We start from the raw sequence: 14,138 nt of genomic DNA, 5'->3' as shown, positions 1-14,138 counted from the left end.
GGAAAAACGCAAAATCATACAGCAAATGCGAGGTATCAAATTATGTAGCAAATTGTAATATAAAACGTTAAATTTTAAATTAAACAGCTACATCGTTTATTAACATGCATGAGGCTCCATGGCACAGTAGTTTTATACGAGAAAAGTTGCCCTCGCATTTCCATTCTCGTTTTAATGCATATATTTTCTACCACCTGCATCGAAGTACAAAACAATAAATCTGAAATTTAATAAGTTCCGTGTTTGTTAAGGTTCAGAGTATTCTGTGACAAAATGGTTTCAACCAGAAAATTTTAAGTCGTATTAATATTCTTCGTTTAGTAAACATTGTACATTAAAGCTTCATAGAAAGTAAACAAAAATATTGAACTTAAAAAACAAAATATTGTATGTTGCAGTAAATTTAGATACAATAAATGTTACTAAATTTCAAATATAATAAATCAATTTCAACTAACAATATCCAAATTCATATTAATATTCTCCTTTTAATAATCATACTCAAAAACTTTGTATAAAATCAAGAAAGAAATCTTGAAAACAAAATAGAAAATATCGTATCTTAAAATAAATTCATTTATAATAAATGTTACTGAATTTCGAATACACTAATTCTCAAATTTAATAACTTCATTATTTATTATTAACACTAAAACTACCAGAAAAGTCAACATTTTTAATGTCTTTCAAGAATTAATTTAAAAAAAATTTTATGCAAATTCAAGAAATAATTCAAGATGTTTGAACTTACACATAAAAACAAACGAAAACAACAACAATTACGACACATTTAATATAACAAATTTAACATTTTCTTTTGTGTGTTAATTATTAAAGCAACCACCTACGTTCACCAATCGTCACACACATATTACGTAAGCGGCCATTAAAATATTAATATTCTTCCTTAATAAACATCGTGCACAAAAGCTTTATACAAAGTCAAAAAGAATCTTGAATACAAAAGATGTATTGTAAATACTGATACAAAAAGTATTACTGAATTTCGAATAGAATAAATCTGAAATTTAATAACTTCACATATCGAAGTAGTTTTGTATGAGAACAGCCGGAGAGAGTATTTCCATTCCCCCTTTTTAATATCTACATACTCTATGGAGAAGTTTTATTCAAACTCGAAGAAGAATCCCTGGGGAACATGTAAAATTACAATGTCGAAATGAAAGAGATGTTTTAGAACATTATACGTCTGAACGTATTTACATATGTAAATACTGCAACGTTTCAGAGTTGATACGCTTTGGATGAAACGTTATGGACAGAAATGAATATTTCAATTTACAAGCTCTAACTCGTCAAGTTTTTTATACTTTGAATAACAAGGTGCAGGTTTGAAGTATTTAAAGGGAGCTTTGGTTTAAAAATTTAAATTTCGAAGCTCAAAAAAATGGTAATTTGGGTGCTGAAAATTTAAATTTGAAAGGTCAGAAAAATGTTAATTTGGGAGCTGACGTTTAAAAATTTAAATTCGAGAGCTTGGATTAAAAAATGTTAAGTTGGGAGGTTAAATTTAAAAATTTGAATTTGAGAGGTGAACTGTGAGAATATAAATTTTGAAGCGTTTGTTCGAACATTTTAAGATTAGGTTGATTTAATGTGAAAATGTAGAGCTTAAAATAAAAAATTGGGAATTTATGTGTTTAATTCTTTGAGTTTGAAATTTGCAAATTGAGAAGCTTCAAGATTTCAGAAATTACATACTTGAGAGCCGACAATGAGATTTGAAAATTAAATTTTAAAGCTCTCTTCGATTTCTAAACCCTAAAAAAACTCACAACTCTAAAATGCACAACATGCAGAAACAGAAATTAAAATATTTTTATACTAAGCCTAAAGTCTGACAACATAAATTAAAATAAAAATCCAGGAGTTTCAATAAATTCCGAAATAAAAATTTCATAGCTCAAATTTTATAACTCAATTCAACTTGTTAGATGATATCTGAAAATTTATACTTGTATGCTGGGTTAACTTGGAGAATAAAAATTCAGAAATATACTAGATATGCATCTGATATCACAACATCAAACGTGAAAACAAAATATTAAAAATAGTAGTTCAGATTAGTTATAAAAATTTCTATCATCATCAAAGATAAAATAATAATATGACAGCAGCTGTGCATCTGTGATATACATAGAGTCTGATGTGTCTGAAACTAGATAGACTAGCAAAGCTGCAGGCAGTAGTATGTATTTAGTATAACAACATCAAACGTGAAAGCAAAATGTTAAAAATAGTAATTCATCAGATTAGTTGTAAAAATTTCTGTCATCGACAAAGATAAAATAATAAGGTGACTGCAGTTGTGCATCAGTAGTAATATACATAGAGTCTGATGTATCTGAAACTAGATAGACTAGCAAAGCTGCAGGTAGTAGTATGTATTTAGTATAACAACATCAAACGTGAAAGCAAAATGTTAAAAATAGTAATTCATTAGATTAGTTGTAAAAATTTCTGTCATCGTCAAAATAAAATAATAATATGACTGCAGCTGTGCACCAGTAGTGATATACCTAGAGTCTGATGTATCCGAAATCTGATAAGCCTCCTAACAACATGAGCAGCTGGTACCGTAACTTCAAGCTTGAAAGATTTAATATTAAAAACAGTAATCCGTCTGATCAATTACAAAAATTGTCGACAACATACATACATGAAATAATGATATAATTTCAACTATGTACTAATAGCGATATAACAGAAGTCTGATATGTCCCAAATCTGATAAGCATCCTAACACGAACACCTGGTATCGCAACATCAGTCATGAAAAACTTAATAACAAAACCAATAACCCGTCAATTACAAAGATCAATTAGATCATGAGAATCATAAGATTAGAACATAAGATCCTTACGTAAAATTGTCGACATCGACATACTTAAAATAATAATTTGCAACTGCAGTAGCGACATAGCTAAAGTCTGATATATCCGAAATTAGGCTAACATGAGCAGCATAAAAGTTTGCAAGCATAGTGAAGAAAAGTGGAAACGATCGAAACGTTGCACGACAAAGTGCAAAAAGGTAAGTTTTGACGTGCGATAAAGGGAACTGTAACAAAGTCACATGCTCGTCTTCTGAGCGGATAAATGTAAATGCGGATGTAAACGTGGCCTGCAGCGAGGCTGGTCGCTCGATTTGAACAGCAGATGCAGGTCATAAGAGTGGTAGTTAACCGCCGAATCGCAATAGGAGAGCTTTTTACATTTGACCCGAATCGAGGGCAGATACGAACGTCGCATATAATATTAGAGATATTTCGAACAGGTCTAATATCCTACTCCTGGATAAATTGTATCTTTCTATCGTGTTCTCTCATACTTTTATTGGTTAAATTATCATTCGATATCGATTCTGTTTACGCAGTAAGAAAAGTAATGAAACTTTTTAAATTTAAGGAAAACGCGGCATCTAGTGAAACAATATGTTATCTGAAAATAGTATACCTCCCCAAAACACAGGAATCATTATTGGAAACGAATTGTAAACTTACAGCGTTTATGCGACAGAATCTTTCGTCACCGTGTCACAAAATCACGGGCAAGCGCAACAAATTGCTCGCGTTGAATATTGCGAGGATCTTATCAAAACAGCCAGACGAAACTGTATATTCCTGGAATCAATTGTAACTAGTGAGACTTGGTGTTTCAAGTATGAACCTCAAAGCGCCAAAGTGCTACGTGGAAATCCAGGCTCTCCAAAATCGAAAAAATTGCGATTCCAGAAGTCCCGAGAGAAGACAATGTTAATTTGCTTTTACGATTCTAAAGGAATTATACTTCGGGAATTCGTTCCACAGGGACAAAATGTTAATGGCGAATATTATCTGGGTGTTATGGAACATTTGTGGAAGAGGATCGTTCGTGTGAGGCCCGAATATCGAGTGCTGGGAAGTTGGTTTCTGTTGCATGATAACGCACCATGTGAACTGTCACTGTTCGTGAATTTTTGGCGAAAAAACAAGTCTGTTCCAACATCCTCCAAATTCTGACTTATTTCCATGTGATTACTTCTTTTTTCCAAAACTGAAATTTGTTGTAAAAGGAACGTTTTATGACACTTACACAAGTCCAAGCAGTTGTGACAAGGGTGATTCGAAATAAAAAAATCTATGTTAACGTCATGTGAGCCCATCGATGTATGCGGATGTATTTTGAATAAAAAAAATTAATCTTGGCAAAATACTTCTTTTCTTTTTTAAAGTTCTGTTATTTTTCCGACATACTGTGTACGCTCTCAATTTTTCTGATGGTCTCTCCTTAATGCTTCGATATTTGTATTTATAAAGCACGGTCAATAAATAAATGCGGAGTGACTGGTGCAGTTTACTTGGACATGTTTTGGAATCACAAATGAATTGTAAAGAATGGGAATGATGAATTGCTTCGGGGAGATTAATGGTTAAAACACTCGCCACGATTGTAGATCGCGAGTACGTTTGCAGAGATCTAGCGGCTACAAAAGATCACATGATTAAGAGAAATTGATAACGCGCTGGTTTAAACAAACGATTATAATAGAAGTCTTATTCTTTTCTTTAAAATATTATCAGATAATCGTTTGACGCTTTTTCTTGTTTCGTTTAAATGGGTCATGGTTTCTTTATCGTTGCTTCTACTCGACATTACTGCTTTGAAATACTTTCGAGATTTTTATTCGATTAAAACGTCTTACAACTTTATAATTCACAGTTTTAATCTTACCTGATAGCGTTTTCGATTTACAGTTTCTATTTCAACTGATTTACTTTTTGAAGGGCAGATTTAATCTTGCGTCATTTGAATTTACTGTTTCAATTTGAATTGATTTAATTTTCGATTTGTAGTTTCAGTTTGAATTGATTTAATTTTCAATTTATAGTTTCGATTTGAATTGATTTAATTTTCAATTCACAGCTTTATTTTAAATTGATTTAATTTTTAATTTACAGTTTTATTTTAAATTAATTTAATTTTTAATTTACAGCTTTAATTTTAATTTATATCATTCCCAATTTACAGTTTTATTTGAATTCATTTCATATTTAATTTACAGTTTCATTTGAGCTGATTTAATTTTTAATTTACAGTATTAATTTTAACTTATTTAATTCTTGATGTAAATTGATTGAATTTTTAATTTACAACATTAATTTGAATTAATTCAATTTCTGATTTATAGTCTTAATTTGTATCAATTCAATTTCTAATTCCCAGTTTTATTTTGATTTCATTTTTAATTTGTACTTCAGTGAATTAAGTAACTTTTTATTGCTACAGGAAAACTTCAAAAGTATCGAAGATCGATGACAAGCAAAAGTAATGAAAAATATTTTTTATTAAACTACTCGTTTTACAGAAAATGATACAATATTACAAATTGCCAACATTTCACGACAACAACAAAAGGTTAATAATTACAAAAAGTCAGAAATATTTTCAATAATTTCCTCATATTACAAAATTTATTATTCATTTGTACTCGCTAAAATATAGAAATTTCATTTATTATTCCGCGTAAAATAATTACAATGGACGGCAATAAAGGGTTAATATTTAACAATAAATTTCCAAATTTTTAATTTTGATTAAAAATAAACATTTCATCTTTCGTTAAAAATAATTTTTTATTTCCTTATTAGTACAATTTTCTGTAACGTTTGTTATTTTTAATAAATACTGCATACATTTTATTTCTTATTATACTATCAGAATTTCTTACAAAGAAGAATTACAATATTTATAAAGTTCACTTGTGTGGATCATTTAATCACTAATATCACTTTATTCACTATTACTAACTATTCATTATATTCAATACATATTTTTATATTTCATTGTATTGCATTATATTTCATACGACACTAAATTTTAACAAAACTACAAGATTTAATAAATTTCAAATTCACAAACTGTGAGATACCATTAAATTCTTCATTACATCTACCTATCCCCATTATGCTCCCTACAACCCAATATCAAAACCCTCAGAATAAAAAAATTTCCCCAACAGCCACCCCCCTCATTTCCTATATTAATAAATTTACACAGAAAGAAGGTGCAACCCTAATCACCATATCACCATCCTCCAAGGAGCACAAGTTACCCAAACTGCCCCCAGAAGCAAAGTTTCAGTGACCCCCTAATCTGTTCTCATTAACGACGATATAAAAACATTTACTCACCGCACTACACCGTCGAAGAAGTTTCAAGATGAACGTCTACCACGGGACTTCACAGCTAGTTGCAATGATTAATTAGCACCAGTGGTCTCACCAAGATAATTGCCTCAGGTTGAGCCGCGTATTAACCCGTCTATCGGCCACCAGTTCAAAACAGTTTGCACATTTCACCAGCACAACGACCTCGGACAGTCAGTTCCTCTTTACTACACGTAACCTGTTCACAGACCATACGGTACCAAGTTCACTTCACCATCAAGTTACGCACTATTTCCTTTTCAGTCAAATATCGCAAACTTTATTCAAACGTTAAATCGTTCACACACACGTGTCTCAGAAACACCGAGTTCTGAAGTTTGTGACCGATCTCATGGCTCGTGTAAATTTTCCAAGTTTTGTCGAAGAGGAAGAGGGATCACATTTCGTAGAATAACACTTTCGTGGGGATGTCGCGTAGAGAGGGTAGTTTGAAATGGTACATTTCCGCCGGATGACACTCGCGATCGCAGGCGGAAATTTTGGAGAGATCGATCGTCAAGCGACGCGACGCGTTCTCGAGGAACGTTTGTGCATGCTGACCGGTGAGGTGAATCTTCCTCGAGCGGGTGAACGAAACTGGCAAGCGGACTGTCGCGCGCCACCGCGAGCGGACCCGAAGCGGAGCTGAGCTTTCGGCGAAGCGGCGCGCGTCTCTCTGTGCGACGCGACGCGAACACAACTGGCGCAAGCTCTCCTACTCGACGCCGAAAACTCCTATGAGAATCCTGTCGCGAACGCGCCAAGACACGCGGATTCTAATCTAATACGGATTAAGGCTCGTTCATATGTACACCTGGTGCAAATGTTTTTTCCGATTACATGAATTTTACGGATATTTGAAATTCTTCTGATGTTTTGGAAGTTGGAGGAAATTTCTGAATAATTTTGTTTTATTGGAAGTTTAGTGGTTGTACATGTTTAGATTATGAATTTGAGAATTTTTAAGATTTTTCTAATTTGGAAGTTTAATAGTTGGGTTTCTCAAATTTGGAAATTTAGGAAGTAGAAATTTTTAAGGTATAAATGTCTGAATGGGCATTTTTGTGTATTTGGTAATTATCAAATGCATGAATTGGCAAATTTCTAAATAACTAAATTTTCAAATTTCCAAATTCCTAAACTTATAACATTTGCAAATCTTAAGTCCAAATACCAAATCGTAAATTCTCTATTTTTAATTTTTTCAAGCTCTTAAACTTGTACATTCTTAAATTCTTAAGTTTCAGGAAATTTTCAAGTCTCACAATTGTTACGTTCAGAACTTATCAAAGTTTTGAAATTTCTTAGATTCTAGATTTCTATACATCTGTCTCAAAATTACATGTTCTCAAATTATTAAGCATTAAAAATATTTGGAGGTTCTGAAATTTTAGAGAATTGTGAAATTTAGGAATTTGAGAACTTGAAAATTTATGAAATTTGGGAAATTTAAGAAATTAGGGAGATTTAAGAAATTTAAGAAATTTAGGAAATTTAGGAAATTTAGGAAATTTAGGAAATTTAGGAAATTTAGGAGATTTAGGAGATTTAGGAAACTTAGGAAATTTAGGAAATTTAGGAAATTTAGAGAATTTAGGAAATTTAGGAAACTTAGGAAATTTAGGAAGTTTAGGAAATTTAGAAAATTTAGAAAATTTAAGAAATTTAGGAAATTTACAAAATTGAGGAAATTTGGGAAATGTATGAAATAGATGAAATTTAGGAAATTTAAGAAATTTAAGAAATTTAAGAAATTTAAGAAATTTAAAAAATTGAGGAAATTTGAGAAATTTGGAAAATTTAGGAAATTTAGACAATTGAGGGAATTTGGGAAATTTAGGAAATAGAGGAAATTTAGAAAATTGAGGAAATTTAGGAAAGTTGGGAAATTTGGGAAATTTGAGAAATTTAGGAAATTTAAGAAATTTGGGAACTTGAAAATTTGAACTTTGAATTTTGAAAAATAGGAAACTTGAGAATTTGGGAAGTTCGGAATTTGGGAATTTGGGAATTTGGGAAGTTGGGAATTTGGGGAAATGGGAATTTAGGGATTTGAAGATTTGGAAATTTGGGAATTTGAGAATTTCCAAAATTTAGAATTAGAAATTTTCAGTATTTAATATTTTGCAATTGAGGAAACGTGAAATTTGAAATTTGGAATCTTAAAGACTTCAAAATATAGAAATTCACAAATCCGAAAATTTGAAAATCTACGAATTTTAAATATAAAATATATATCTACACCTAGAAAACCTACATTTAAAAATAACTGCGACCAAACCAAAGTACGTAAAAACGACATTAAATCGGCATCCCCCACATCTCGATACTCTATTCTCCCGAATTAATCATCGATACCGTTGCAACAATCAAATTCTTCTCAATTAAAGCCGTGAGGTAAATAAATCACCGACTTTCTGGCAGCCGAAGCACCGGCCATTTTGCTTCGCCGAATTCCTCAAAAATCGAACAATGGAACGTCAATCATACTGGACACGGCGTCGAAAGGGGACCGAACAAATCGAATTACCGATTCGGTGAAATATTGAAACGTTTCGATACGGAACTGGATCATGCTCCAGGTACATACGTCTCTGCGACAAAGAAGTTGCTTCCGTTTCGACGTCCATCGATACGCTAAAAATTTTCTTCCCCCTCGTTTAACGCATACAACGTGTCACGGCTTCTGCCATGTAGCTCGAGGCGTCGGAAAATCTCTGCTACTCGTGACGAAACTTTTCGAAAATGACAGAATCCAACGGTGCATCGGCGAAATCGAGCCGTGTACCGACACACATACGTCATCGTTACATACTCGATATGCCTGGCAGGTATGTTCGATATTTCAAGGCGATCAACGTCATCGAGAAAAACATCTACGTGTTGCTTACCCTGCACGGTGAAAATGGTGACGAAATATTTTCTTCGGTTATCGATTGCATCGTTCGATCAATTTTTGGGACATACGTGTTAGTACAGGTATGTTGTTAAATTCATATCTTGTGTTTATTTAAATTTCAGCAAAATTGTATACGTTTGGCTTATATCTGTTTTGAATGTAAAATAACCATTAATCGTTACGTTATAAATTGTGTTTTGAAAAATCCAAAATCTTCTAACAGTGAAAATTTGTAACAAAATATTCATCAAACAGTAAAAACTAACCTATAAATCCTCAAACATTGAATCCTCAAAACTTGAAAAACTTTAAAGAATCTTAGAACCTTAAAAAGATTACGAAAATTCAGATACAATTTTCAGCACAAAATTACAGTTAACGAATTTACTTCCTAATGTAGTGGCCACATGTATCGTCGTTGATAAAAGAGGAAAGCACACTAATTAGTTCTTTGATACAGTAGTAGTACCATTGCTGTTTGTACAGGATTTGAGAAACCCAATAAGCAGATCTTGAGACGCTCGGTCTGGAGCATGGCGGAGCTAGGCAGCAACCTAATTAGCAGAAAAGGAAAAAAGTCATTCCAGACGCTCATTACCGAGTAAATAGACTTCACTCTCCCCAACTGTCACGCTAAATAAATGGACAGGACGTCCATCTTACCCAAACGCCATACCTCGAAACAAACAGCGAAACGAAATTGAAAAATTTACTCTTTCAAATCGATAAACTAATTTTTTCCATCGTTAGTAAGAAATTACTTAAGAAAGTTTTTTTAAGAACAAAAAAGGAGGACGAAGAAAATTGATTTTGTTACCGAGCTTTAGAATATCATTGTTGTACGGGGAGTTTGCGACAAAACGCCATAACACTTTCCTGTTTCAACAGAAACTCTATCCACCTGGGTCCTTTTCGCGATTTAGAGATGACGTCCTTTTGGGAACAGTTTTGTCCGCGTATGAATCGTTTTTGCGCGTGATTCTTTGCGCTCTGATATGTACGCCCTCTACCACCCTGTTCGTTAAAACCATTTCCGGATGGAGACCGGCTTTCGAGGCGGACCCATCCGGTTCCCATTAAAACTGGAAATCTACTTTTTGCTCCGTTTCGGTATACCTTGCGATGTATCGTTAATTCCCTGATAAGTGCAAAAAACGTCAGATGTTTCAAAGTGGAACGTTTGCGAGAAATGCGGGTGGATCTGCGTTTTGCGGAAGTTTATGGGCGTTTGGGGATAGAGGAGGTAATTGAGGAATTTGTAGAAATATGAAGTGAAATTTGTGTTGAGTTGTACGGGTGTGGATGATCAATTTTGTGTATGGTGACTTTTGTGGTAATGTAAAAGTGTTACTGATTTATGATAGTGTAAAAGTATTCGTAAATAGTGGTTATGATATATTTGTAGTTTAAGGTTTGATGCGAAGGGTTACGTGAGAGTTTTGTTAATGTTCTTGTTTCAAAATGATTCACTTTGGAGCTCGCAATGAAGTAAAGTATAATTTTTTTATTGACCTAGAACTGATTTTAAGAGATATAAATTGTAACACAAAATCATGACATAAAAGTATTGTAAAATGACACTTATAGTATATCAATTTAAAGCTAAAGATATATTGAAAAAGACTGCATACGTGTTTCGTGAACCACCTCAATACAAAATGGCTGACTTGCTATGGAAGTGTGTAATGAATCAGAGTATTATTTCTATATTAACCTATGATTGATTTCGAAAAATATAAATTGCAATGCAAAATCATGACATAAAAATATTTCACAATAACACTTATAATATATCAATTTAAAGCTAAAGATATACTGAAAAAGATTGTATATGAGTTTTGTGAATTTTCTTAAGACGAAATGGTTGATTTACTTAAAAGCACGCAACGAATCAGGGTAGAATTTCTACATTAACTTTGATTCGATTTCGAAAGATATAAATTCTAACACAATTTCATGACATAAAAGTGTTGCAAAAAGGCACTTATAATATATCAATTTAAAGCTTAAGATGTACTGAAAAAAACCACATAAGAGTTTCCTAAACCTTCTTAACTCAAAATGAATAATTTACTAACAAAGCACGCAACGAACCAGGGTAGAATTTCTACATTAACTTTGATACGATTTCGAAAGATATAACTTCTAACACAATTTCATGACATAAAAGTGTTGCAAAAAGGCACTTATGCTACATCAATTTAAAGCTTAAGATGTACTGAAAAAGATCACATAAGTGTTTCCTAAACCTTCTTAACTCGAAATGAGTAATTTACTGACAAAGCATGCAACGAATAAAAACATATTCTTGTATTAACCTACACCCGATTTCGAAATATAAATTCTAACTTGCTTAAACGACATAAAAATATTCTAAACCCATACCTACCACTGTAAACGTATCGAAAAGTAGTATTTATGACACAATAATTTAAAATTAAACCGATTTATCATTTTCACAAAAGGTAAAATAAATTTCACATCAAAAATAAATTTAATAAAATTAACTTAATATAATATTTATAAAACCAGTTAGAATCACGTTTATTTATACGCAAAATTTTTTTTAAACGATATGTCAGTTATACAGGAACAAACAATTTTGTATGACTTTGTTTTAAATATTCATTATCCCAGAATCAATATTTTATTGAACATTTTATTAAACCAGATTTTATTAAATGGTCGAAGAATAATATCCTGTTAGATTTCATCTGGATTAAACATTTTTGCGCTTCACAAAAACTCCGTGACAGTAAATTCATTTTTTTATTATACGCTCTATCCACTTCTGTTCAAAAATACTGTTTAATCGGATTTGTTACAATTTCATGAATACAGTGAATAAATTCGATTTTTGGGAATTTTAAATATGGCACGAAACAATGCACGAATTTCTTCTTCACGTTTTTATTATGCTTTCAATTTAACTCACTTTTTAAAACCAGGCTAGTGATAAAAAGAAAAAAAGAGGTACCCTGCATTATTTGCGATAGTTAAATTTGGTTGGTCTTTTGAGGATGTTAGAGTTTGTGAATTTAAAATTTTAAGAATTTCAGAATTTTTTTAATTGAAAAACTGTGAGTTTACAAACTTTTCAAATTATCTAATTGCAAATTTAAAAGAGAATTTTTTAAATTCAAAAACTAAGTTTATAAATTTTTAAAATTATCTAATTACAAGTTTAACAAAGAATTTTTTTAATTGAAAAACTGTGAGTTTACAAATTTCTCAATATCTAATTATAAGTTTAGAAATTACGAAATTTAGATAATGGTGTGTTTAAAAATTTCAAAAATATCTAATTTGAAAAGTGTCAAGTTTATAATTTTATAAACTTTTAAATTTAGTTATAAATTTAAAAATTCCTAAACTCACAAACTTAAAAGAGATGTTAGATTTGAAAATCCCTAGAATTCTAACTTTGTGCGCTTGTCAATTTAAAAATTCCTAAACTCACAAACTTAAAAGAGATGTTAGATTTGAAAATCCCTAGAATTCTAACTTTGTGCGCTTGTCAATTTAAAAATTCCTAAACTCACAAACTTAAAAGAGATGTTAGATTTGAAAATCCCTAGAATTCTAACTTTGTGCGCTTGTCAATTTAAAAATTCTTAAACCTCTAAATTTGAGTGATGGTAGCTTTAGAAATTCCTAAAATTGCTAATTTCAAAGCTTATAAATTACACGTTCATACACTTCCAAATTTGAGAAATAGTAAATTTAAAAATTCCTAAATTTCTGGATTCGTGAAATGATTTTAAAAAGTCCTAAATTAGAACGGTGGTAAATTAAAAAATTCCTAAAATTGAAAATACTCCGAAACTCCAAACTCCCTAAATTTCAAGTAAAATAAATAAAAAACTTTCCACATCAATTTCGTAAATCACCTTCACTTTCTCCGCAAAAAACAGTGAATATTCTATCCATTACTGTAAAAATGGCCACTGTTTAAATACTCACCCTTCAATCACTCAAACGCTCCTCAAACCTGCACCCTCTCCCTAAAACAAAAATTCCGTAAATTCATATGAAACAATAAACAGTAACATTCGCCATTTATCATCCTAAAATGAAAATTCAAATTGACGTACAATTGAACGATAGGTGAAATCTCCCTTTATATCCCCACAAGTTTTATCTCAGCCGGTTTAATCAACTCCGTTCGCTCCGTTACAATCTTCTCAAACTATCAACAAACGAATCCCGACTTCACAGAAACAGAAGTCTGTAAAATACTACCAATTGGTCTGTTCGATCGCATCTTTTATAGCCTTTGTAAACGTTCGTGATCCCGTCTACTGATGAACAATAATCAGTCAGGAACCTTGGGCTAATAATGCCATCGTTAAACGGCCGGTAGAACGGCGTTTAAATCATCCTGTTGCCGCGGGAAGGAAAGAAGTCTCCCCGTGCGATCTTTCTGATTGAAAACGGACGTTTCCGCGTGAGACCGTGTGATAAATTACGCGTAATTGGTTGATAGTTTTTTTTATTTACACGTAACGTAAACTATCACGATACGTCGTTGCCGTCAACTTCTATGAATGTTAATTATGGTCGGCCTATTGAGACGTCTTCGCGATTTTAATTAACGCCTTCGCTGTCACGGTACAAACGAGCGTGTCTAGTCAGATCCGAGATAACGTACGTTCTTAGGGATATTAGCGCTTAACGGATTATTAAGATTCATGATCGTTTAATATCCATCGATGGTAGTTTGTTTCTTTGCTAATCGGTAAAATTAGAGGCGCAGGGTGATGGGAGGTCTGGGGATATTGGATATCAAGATTTGGGGATGTTGGACGAAGTGGAAAGGTGATTTCGGTATCTGAAATCGAGAAATTCAAGGATCTAGGATCTAGGGATTTTTGAGTGTGTGAATTTATGGGTTTTAACATTTAGGTGTCTGCATTTAGGGATTTAGGTATTTGGAGATTTGGATATCTAGGAATTTACACATTTATAGGTTGCAATATCTAGAGATTTAAGTATTTAGGGAGTTAGGTATCTGGAGGTTTAAGTGTTTAG

The 14,138-nt window shown here is 32.1% G+C and overlaps 1 protein-coding gene across 3 annotated transcripts in view; it reads right to left on the bottom strand.

Moving 5' to 3' along the window:
• The window catches only part of LOC100877948 (cysteine-rich secretory protein 2), a 115,985-nt gene extending 102,652 nt beyond the window's left edge, over positions 1 to 13,333 (bottom strand). The window contains exons 1-2 of one of the 3 annotated variants that reach the window (XM_076530384.1): positions 13,202 to 13,333; positions 13,071 to 13,111 (exon numbers count right to left, since the gene is read on the bottom strand). The gene's annotated coding sequence lies outside the window, so the exon portion shown is untranslated. Of the gene's footprint in view, positions 1 to 6,193; positions 6,910 to 13,070; positions 13,112 to 13,201 lie in introns of those variants that run through there. The other 2 variants (XM_076530385.1, XM_003700976.3) reach the window with 2 other exon arrangements.
• Positions 13,334 to 14,138: the final 805 nt, after the last annotated feature.

Source organism: Megachile rotundata, chromosome 4 (genome assembly GCF_050947335.1).
Source record: "Megachile rotundata isolate GNS110a chromosome 4, iyMegRotu1, whole genome shotgun sequence".
Taxonomy (NCBI): Eukaryota; Metazoa; Arthropoda; class Insecta; order Hymenoptera; family Megachilidae; genus Megachile; species Megachile rotundata.
The sequence above is the reverse complement of the archived record's forward strand: the minus strand, read 5'-3'. Positions and strand labels throughout refer to the sequence as shown.